Below are 10,125 nucleotides of genomic sequence, written 5' to 3' on the forward strand. Positions count from 1 at the left end.
ACATACATACCCAGCACTAACTAAAATAACGGACGTTACAATGAATTTTCAGACTAGTTTTATCAGACAAGGTACGTGTTTAAAACGAATAACCTGTCGTTCCTCGACTTGTAATAAGCAGTCCTATATCCTAAAGTAATCCATCCATAATTTATGACTCTAGGTCACTAAATATTGGTGAAAGGTGTCTCGACAGCACAAATTCATTAGTTTACATCGACGCCCGGACACACACGCGTGCGCGCACTCGCGCGCAACTGGACACATACACAGACACACACATACTGCCGCATTAATTCCTTTGTATTCATATACATATTAAAACATGCTTTTCGTTATTATAGTTGTCAATACAACTGGCAAATAATAGAAAATACAAAATAACCGTTATAAACGCAGCTGTTTACGAAGGCTATTTATGCACAAATTTCCTAGACTACCGAACAACATGCGTACAAGAGGTTTGTTTTCCAAGTAATATTACTAAATTGTACAGTCTTACCTCGACTCTTGTTCCTTTGTTTTAATCTAAATATATCCGTCAGAAGCTCTGGTGCGGAGTCGATGTCTCTTCTCGCCTGTCTTTCTCCGTCTCTCTAGCTCTCTCGCCGTTCAACCCTCTCTCTGTCGCTCTCTCTCTCTCTCTTAAATTGATTCACCCTTTCGCAGAGCTGGAAGCAGAGCACTGTCTGCCTGTGAGTAGTGGCGGGTCAGATGGAAAAATACACGCAGGAAGAGATAGCAGCCAACTTTACCACTTTACGATGAAATACATGTAACATATGAGCCCGGAGACCATGTAGGCTAGTGTGTTTAAAAATCCATGAGATTAATTAAATATTATTAGCCTGAACTGACACAACAGAGATACTAAAATAACGATTAAATCGCAAAAACCGACCAGTCAAGTTTCTCGCTGTCAATCAAACCTAAATCTTCAGACAGACCAAAAACACGCCCCCTTTTTCAATAGCAATAATATTTAGGCTACCAATCAGAACACGCATCTCTTTTAACTCACAGAATCGCTCCAAGTTCACGTGCCACGCTCCCAGCTTCCGGGTTCCCATATATGGACTTCCCGCAATGAACGTGCAAAAATTACAAGAAAAAAAGCTGAAAGCTCATCAAAAACAAGTCAATTGGTGTTAAAAATGATTTTATTCTTACCATTATAGTCTGACAAGTCCATTTAAGAAAAAAATGTACATACAGTTGGCAATGTTTAATATGAGGCTGCGCAACGGCCTTAGTAAAAAAGTTGTTTGCAGCGTTTGTCCAATCAATTACAGTGACACCGCAAATATGCAAATAAGAACTCTAATCCAGGGTTTACGAATACAGTGTGACACATTAAATTATTGTTAAGCCTAGGTAAATAACGTTTACCCGCGGTATAGAATGATCCAGGCCTATATTTCAAGTGTGAAAAGCCGTATGGAGATCATTCGTAATCGAAAAACGGGTTTCAAAGTTTTACAAACAATAACCATTATCATCTACAAAGCACGAATTTGTGAAAACGGTAACGTCATGCGTTTTCAGAGCAGGCGCGGCCATTTTGTAATTTTAATGTGTCTGGCTTCCGGTGTCATTCGCTTCCAGTTATTAACTGTACAAAACAGCTCATTATGCTGCTTAATACTGCAAACTGGTATTTCTTACCATATTATTTTAATGTATTGTCTTAATTATAAACACGCTGGTTTGTAGCACAAACAGTTTTACAGTTTACTACATTTTGATATTCTTCCCGTTATTTCTCTATAGCTGCTAAAAATTCGGAAATCTTGCACATTCACAGACAACACCTTACTTCCGCGTTGAAAAATAAGGTAGATACTGTACAAAGTCACACCAGCTGCTGGCCTGTCATGAATAATACAGCGTTTTAGTCGTTTTCGCGGATCTGTGTGAATGTACGCGAAAAACGCAAAGGAAAATACAGAACGCTTTGAGCGGGCATGAGAAATTACTGTCGCTCCATTCCACCCACAACTGTGTCCAGTAGCCTATTGTGCTGCTTCACAAGTTCAATGCGTTAGCTTCTTTTGGAACTATTTTCGTCGAACTTACCAAATTTAGTTGGAAATGTTAGAAATGTAAGCTACTCAGTATTAACTTCATGTGTATTGCATTATTTATTCGTATACAAATAATTTAAACTAGCACCAGTGGTGTTTTCCTGATCAGCCTACATGCTGCCGAATTACTCTTGTTCATGTGAATAGGCCAAAAGCCAAGTTATCGTCCTTTCGTTTGGGCACTAAGACAAAACGTGTGTAAATCTCTTATCCACAGGGGCAATTACTTATTTAATGAGCAATGGCGCAGGTGAATGTCGGTTAGAGCGTATTTCATGCGCGTCACATCAGAACACGCAGGACATGTCAATCAATCGATGCACTCTATAGTAGAGACAGGCAGCTGTCCTTTTATCGACACCAGACAGGCCTGGTAAAGCATAAGAATTTCTTACTTCACACTTCTTGTGTTTGTGTAGGAGTAATATTTGTGTGCGAATATGTATGCGTGTGTGGTACAGAACGCATATGCGCGGCCACAACACGCGCGCGCTCCGCTTTGGATGTTACGTTGGCATAGCAACGCAGAGGCGCATACAGTAGCCGAAGCCGCCCCCTGCTCGCGCTCCCGAGCACCCAGCATCTGGCTTTAAACGCTTCACCTTTTCTTACCAATTTAGAGCGAGGTTGTGCAGAAGATCGCGATAAATAATTGTGAGGGATATCACTCGATACACGGGGGCGTGACAACATGAGTTGGTGCTTGGAGGAATTGGGGGGTAAATGAGGTGTGAGAGGAGGAGGGAGAGGTCAGTGGAGGAGAGACAGAGAGAGGGGGGTATATCAGATGGCTGATTAGCACTGAATTGATAACATTCTAAATTCAGACACAAGGAATCAGTCACTGCCTCTCCATTTTTAACTCTTCACATCCGACACTGCTGAGAGTTCTTTGACCGCAATAAACGCCTGAGAGATGAGATTGCGGCTGACTTTTCCTCTATATACCTTTCTTTTTTCTCTCAGGATGGACAAGGAACATAGCTGCTGTGTCTTTCAGCCTAAAATGATATTCACACTCGGCTACGGCTTCCTCAGAGGGGCTCGTATATGGTCCAGTGGCCAATCCCGGCCCCCTCCGAATTAGCATGCCCCCGAACGAACTCCCTCCGTCCTCCCCTCCTCCGTCGCTCTCTGCGGCGCACTCGCTCTACTGACATCACATCTATAGCATTAGCTCTCTGAATACCCCCGCCCCCCTTCCCTTCCTGCCTTTTGCCCCCGAACTGCGCTCTATGCAGTAGTAGAGGAGGCATTGTTCACAGCCCACAGCTCAACCCTGGAATTCTACACCAGTGGGTTCACTCTCTTTCTCTCTCTCCTTCTCTCGTCCAGCTTCAGCATCCTGCTCCTTCTCTCTCTCTCTATTAAATTTCCAGTCACACAACAGTGCAGTGGATATCCCTCCCTCCCTCCCTCCCTCCGGTTTTCTCTCTCTCTCCCTTTCCCTCTCTCTCTCCTCTTTCCAGTCTCCTCCCCTCTCCCACAGATACCCTCCTATGTTGAAATCTTCCTGGATCTCTGTGCGTCTCCCTGTTGACTGCTCTCTCTCCGAGTCAAAGCCCTCAATCTCCATTGATTAAGACTGCAAGCTGTCCCCCTCCTCATTTACAATCGCCTCATCTCTTCCGCTTTCACCCCAATTAAAACCTTTCTCTAGCTTTGAGCTCCCCCCACCCCGATTCACACTTATCCGGCACGGCAGTTGTGTACGTTGCGCAGTGTGTGTGCGTGTGTGTTGTTCGTTGACCATGTGGACTGTTTTTCTTGGTAATTCTCCCTCTTTCGGTCTCCCTCGCGGGCAGCTGAGATTTGACTGATTATGTGGACACCACAGGCCATTAAATGAACAGTGATGCGGGCCGGCTGGAGGATTAATGCAGTTCACATGATAAAGATAGATCGGACGCGCTGAACACTATAAGGCCCTGTGTGTGTGATTACCGCCCTTCACGGGGAGCTGCGGGAAAGTGCGCGGCCCTTTGAGTGCTAGCTTTACTACCTTTAGCGAACAAGGCGCATTTCATGACACGCTTCGGAATTAATGCTCTCCGCCGTGTCCTCACCTGCAGAGTGAAATACTCCCAAACCACAGTGTGGGACGACAGTGTTCTCGGGATGAGTTTCTGCTCAGTTTTGCAGTGCCTGCTAAATGTTTTTTTTTTTTTTTTTTGTCATGTGGGCCAATGATGTGATGCTGTGTTCATTTGCTCAAAGTTACATTCAAAATGATATTCATACACAAAGTGATTTGAATACAACTCATATGTGATGAGCATGTTTTTCATTTTTGTATTTAAATAATTTTTATATAGGCTATATATTTTTTGTGGCAATAAAGTAAATAATGGCAGGATGATACAACTGTCCTGATATTATAATGAAGAAAAAAGGCATTAAAGGGTTAGTTCACCCAAAAATGAAAATTCTCTCATTAATTACTCACCCTCATGTCTGTAAGACCTTCGTTCATCTTCAGAACTCAAATTAAGATATTTTTGATGAAATCCGATGGCTCAGTGAGGCCTGCATCGCCAGCAAAATCATTTCCTTTTTCAATGCCCAGAAAGGTACTAAACATATTTAAAACAGTTCATATGAGTACAGTGATTCAACCTTAATGTTATAAAGCAACAAGAATACTTTTTGTGCGCCAAAAAAACAAAATAACGACTTTATTCAATAATATCTAGTGATGGGCAATTTCAAAACACTGCTTCATGAAGCTTTATGAATCTTTTGTTTCGAATCAGTGGTTCAGAGCGCGTATCAAACTGCCAAAGTCACGTGATTTCAGTAAACGAGGCTTCGTTACATCATAAGTGTTTCGAAATTTCAATATTTCACCACTGGGGGTGTGACTTTGACAGTTTGATACATGCTCTGAACCACTGATTCGAAACAAAAGATTCGTAAAGCTTCAAAGCTTCATGAAGCAGTGTTTTGTAATCGCCCATCACTAGATATTGTTGAATAAAGTCGTTATTGTTTGTTTTTTGGCACACAAAAAGTATTCTTGTTGCTTTATAATATTAAGGTTGAACCACTGTTGTCACATTAACTGTTTTAAATATGTCTTTATTACTTTTCTGGGCATCTGAAAGTGTTAATTATCTTGCTGGCAATAGAGGCCTCACTGAGCCAACGGATTTCATCAAAAATATCTTAATTTGTGTTCTGAAGATGAACGAAGGTCTTACGGGTGTGGAACGCCATGAGGGTGAGTAATAAATGACAGAATTTTCTTTATTTCATTCATCATTTTTGGGTGAACTAACCCTTTAAAAATAAATTCTTGAAATTATTTCTTCTTAGAAAAAGGCAATATATGTGTGGCACGTCATCCACAAAATATAATATTAATAATTTATATTGGACTAAAAAAAAAAAAAAAAAAACTTTTATCACGTATTTATGTATTCAAGGTGTAAGGAATGGCATTGAGTTCAGACATTAAAATGGACATTTCCTTGAATATGAACGCATATTTTGATATATTAATTAAAAGAAATATAAATGTTTTTCAAAACAACGTGAATATAATATAATCTTTTTGAATATAAAGAGTACATTTCAAAGAAGTAGATTTTGAATATAAGTAGATTTTGAAAAAAAAAAAAAAAAAATCTGTGCCTCTGTGTTTTCATAACACTTTTTTTTTTTTGTACACAGGTCCACCAGACATGTGGCAAGCGTTGCTTCCTCTCCGCTGCTTTAAACCATGTCAGCAGATTTAGCAACATCAAAATTTGCTTTTCTCAAGGGCATGTCAGAATACATCTAACGCAGTAAGTAATTCATGCCATGTTTGTGTCAAGACCTGTGTTGTCCTCTACGGATGACAGAAAGGTGGGGCTATACTGTTCTTTGCGTGCCATTTTGAAACGTTGCAATACAAAACAAAATATGCGATGTAACCATGTGCGACACTCCACAGGCCATCTTGCTGTTACTTACAGTTGCATTAAAATTTAACTACTGCATTAGCACAAAGCACACTTGCACTGTTAACTGCACAATGTTAGCACTTTGTTCTGTGCTGATTTCTGAGTTGTTTCTATGTACAGATGCATACGTGCCCTGTGACAGTGGATAGTTTCTGAATGAAAGATTAACATTACAGGAGTGCTTTAAATCTAGAGCTGGACTGCCCTACAAACACTTCCTGGTCACGGACTAACAAATCTACACGAACCATAAGCCATACATTATTGATTTTTGTTTTGTCTTTTATCTCACCATAAAAGTATTTATTTTTCGAAATCTTGATTTAAAAGTTGTCTCGTTTTTTTTTCAAAAGTCCATTTCTAACTATCATAATTAAGTTGCTCATAATTAGGTTAGAAAAAACAACACAAAAAACAGAGTTGAGGGCACCTTGATGCATTTTAAAATGTAACCCTATATGACAACAAACTCCCAAGAGCGATGGAGAAACGCAGAAGAACTTTAAAAGGTCTAATAATATTTTCATTATGTTTACAAGCACTACAATCTCTGAACAAACGACACACGTCAGTTTAACACAGAAAGAATAAAGGCATAGTTACTTTTTTTTGTCCATTCTTCTTTGAATTTTTGGTCTACATCATCGTCTTCCACGTATCAGAATATTTCCTCATGTCATCGCGTTCATGATCAGATGTACCGCTGTATCAGTGTCCTTGATTAAATAGGTGTGCATACACGGTGATGATTCATGTTTAGAGCACTACAGTATGTGAAATATGTCCATAAAAACTTGCTTACTCCAGTCCATATGATCTTATCAAAACTCATCAAGACTCAAGATTACTTTATTGGTCCCTAAGGAAATTTGTCTTGGACAAAAGTCTGCCACATAAAAACATACAATTGTTGTACAATAACAAACACAAAAACAAATACAGACACTACTACTCAATTCACACTGCCTTACATCCTGAATTTAGAAGATTCACTGATAGATGAATGAAGAATTTTTATACCTATTCAGGTATCATCGCGGCGTTCCGCGCAGAAACCGCTCTTATGTGCGCTCCCCATGTTGTTTATGCGATTTTTTTCTTCACTGTAATGCGATCTTATGCTTAATACAGTGCAGTGATTGGGTTGAAAGAATTCATTCTCATAAATATAAATGCAGAGAAGCGCTAAGAACTGGATGACGTAGAATCATGCCTCTCCAGCCCCAGCAGCCAATCACACACTCCGGATGCACGCTTCTGTCAGATTCCGTGACGTTGCTTCGACAACGGAAGAACAAATTTGCTCAGAAAAATGCAAAAATAACTAAATTCCACTTAGTGATTAAATTTATGAGTGCTTTTAGTTAGGGCTGCACAATTTATTGCGATTTATCACAATTTTAATCGCACACGATTTGGCAAAGGCTGCGATTATTTTATACGGCTCTGTGATCAGTAGTAAATGCTTCTCCATTTGAAAGCCAGAGGGCACTCTTGCGCAACTCCAAATATGCCCTGCCGCAGAAGTAGATAATATGCGTCATTCCAGGAAATCCCTATGAGCATCATACTATCGCTGTAGCTGAACAAACAGAAGATTGAAATGCTTTGATTAAACGACTAATAAACACACATCTGCCTTGTTCTGTGTAAAAAGCCACATCATCTCACAGAAGGATGCTCAACTGTCCTTATGAAGTGAGTTTGGAGTAAAAACATGTTATTAAATGTTGTCTTTTGTTGGACAAGATGTTAAATGCTTCTAATGTCTGGAAAGATGTTTGACACGTGTTGCTTTTTCAAATGTACATATAAGCGATTCAAACTCGCAGTGCTTTCAGATGGATTAGCATTTGGAGCCATACTTCATTGACAAGCTGCGCATTTTATAAATAAATAAAAATCGCTTTTGCGATTTCATAATCGCACTAAGAATCGTGGCAATTTCAATCTTATTTTTCGTATCGTGTGATAAATTGCATTATTTTACCTTATTTTAATTGGTCCCTCCATGGAAAACAAGGACGCTGGTTCAAATTCTGACCTGATATATATATTTGTATATACATTTTCTTGCCTGGGGCACATCAAGTGAGCCAGAACTGCCTCTGGTGCTCCTTCAAAACAAAAGGTACAAAACAACCTTGAGTGGAATGATGAGATTAAACTGAACCAATCAAAACACAGTGAAGACTCGGCGGCGATACTCCCTTGACCAGTATGAGCACCATGAAAGCGCCACTGCAGTGAACCCGTTTTGATAAGCTCTAGTGTTGCCTGTCTGCATACCGTTTCTCAATGCGCAGTGCCAATGGTTAATAATATTTCCTATCAGACCTCTCAGTTTCACTTCCTGTTCTTAGCTGCATGTCAGCCGCCGTACCACATCAGGTCAGGATTTGTAAAAGGCTTAGTCTTACTGTGAAAGAAATGCATTACATCTTTCTTTGACTTTTTTGCTTGATCTGAACCATTCAGAGAGCGGGCTCCTGTGCGATACGACCAGAACTTTTGCTCCACGTTATACAAGAAAGAGATCAGTTTCCCCACAGCACAGCAATTACACCCAATAAACATCTCCACTGTCAAAATACAAACCCTTCAAATGCTCCCTCATGGGCATGAAAACCCTAAACCCTCAATCTTCACCCAGACCCTTGAGTTTTGCATGTCGAAGGCCGTCGAAAATCAGAAGAAACTACAAGAAAACACCTGCACGCTGAGCCTCCATCAATGCACATCCATTAAGGCCACAGATGCATCTCTGCCCCAGAGCACTAGCAATCGCGCCACTTTTTTTCCCGCCAGTGCAAGGCAAACGTCTCTGGAGGTAAAACGACACTCTACTTCCGTTCTCCTGCCACTGTGTTTTATATTTAAAACAAAAGTCAGTCAAAGCGATCGCCCCCTAAAACAAACTCTGTATGGCTCCGTGACCCACTTATTCCCTTGGCCACAGCTCAACGTCGTTCGAGCAGACGCCGCAAGATTAAATGCAGCCATACGGCCACTGGAACTGCAACAATACTCGCTCTTCCAGATGAGTGAGCAGAATGGCCCAACTCCTCACGTTTAATATACTGAAGCAGAGGCACCAGTCATCACTGTCAGCGCTGCAGCGATTTACTTGCTGCGATGCTACTCCAACGCTTTATTTAGACAATAATGAGCCAAGAAATGTGCATAAACACACATCAAACTGTGATAAGTGCAAGCAGTCTGCTTATCCCAAGGAGTGCCTTTGAAACCGAGCTGGCTTTAAATAGGAACAACTGCAGACTAGAAAGTGTGAAAGGAAAAAGGCAAGGGCATGTAGACCTCAGTTGTTCAGATGTTGACGTGACCTGGATGGCAGCGAAAGGGATGAGCAGCCGCCACTGTGAGACAGAAGAGCCTCTATCTATGAGTGTATGCGGCGTGTGTGTGTGAAAAAGGGATGGAGGGAAAGCTTAGAATCAGATCCCAGTGTCAGTGTATCTTAGCAACCGTCTCCGTCTCCCAGGTGACAGGGACCAACATCACTTCCTGTCTGTGTGAGAATGTGTGTCTGTGTACTAAGAGGTCCGCACGTGAAAAAGCACACAAAAACGTGCATGCTAGTGCAAACGCTTGACTGCTCTGACCGGAGGCTGTTTAATTCTCCTAAATGTCAGCGGTTGGTAACTCTCATTGTGCTCCCATGTTCCCATTACTGGTGCGATAGATTCAGAACACGCATTCCTAATGTGACAGATATATAGTAATGTCTCGCACAAAGCTTCATAATTAATGCCTCAGGGTACTCTGAAAGAATAAGCATGATGGGACAGTCACATTTAGTGACGGCCATTAAAATTGTTTGTTCAGCTCACAAGATGGTTAATCAGGATGGTTCAGTGTCAGATTATGCATATACGTCCACACCGATCCAAGATATCTCCGTATATGTGTGGATTGTAGTCGTACATTGTGTCTGTGTCCAGCCTGATTACGTGTTATGCCAAGAAAAGCGTGGCCAAGTGCCGCCATCTGGTAGGACTACTTGGCACAGGGGTCCACTGTATGGTTCCATGACATATTGGAGTGGTTAATTTTAACGCTGTGACACCATTTGG

The 10,125-nt window shown here is 41.1% G+C and overlaps 1 protein-coding gene across 2 annotated transcripts in view; it reads right to left on the minus strand.

Moving 5' to 3' along the window:
• lrrc4ba (leucine rich repeat containing 4Ba) overlaps positions 1–623 on the minus strand; it is a 49,055-nt gene extending 48,432 nt beyond the window's left edge. Inside the window, exon 1 of one of the 2 annotated variants that reach the window (XM_051887641.1) lies at positions 503–623. The gene's annotated coding sequence lies outside the window, so the exon portion shown is untranslated. The remainder of the gene's footprint in view (positions 1–502) is intronic. The other variant, XM_051887643.1, reaches the window with a different exon arrangement.
• Between the last annotated feature and the right edge of the window lie 9,502 nt (positions 624–10,125).

This window comes from Ctenopharyngodon idella, chromosome 3 (genome assembly GCF_019924925.1).
Source record: "Ctenopharyngodon idella isolate HZGC_01 chromosome 3, HZGC01, whole genome shotgun sequence".
NCBI lineage: Eukaryota > Metazoa > Chordata > Actinopteri > Cypriniformes > Xenocyprididae > Ctenopharyngodon > Ctenopharyngodon idella.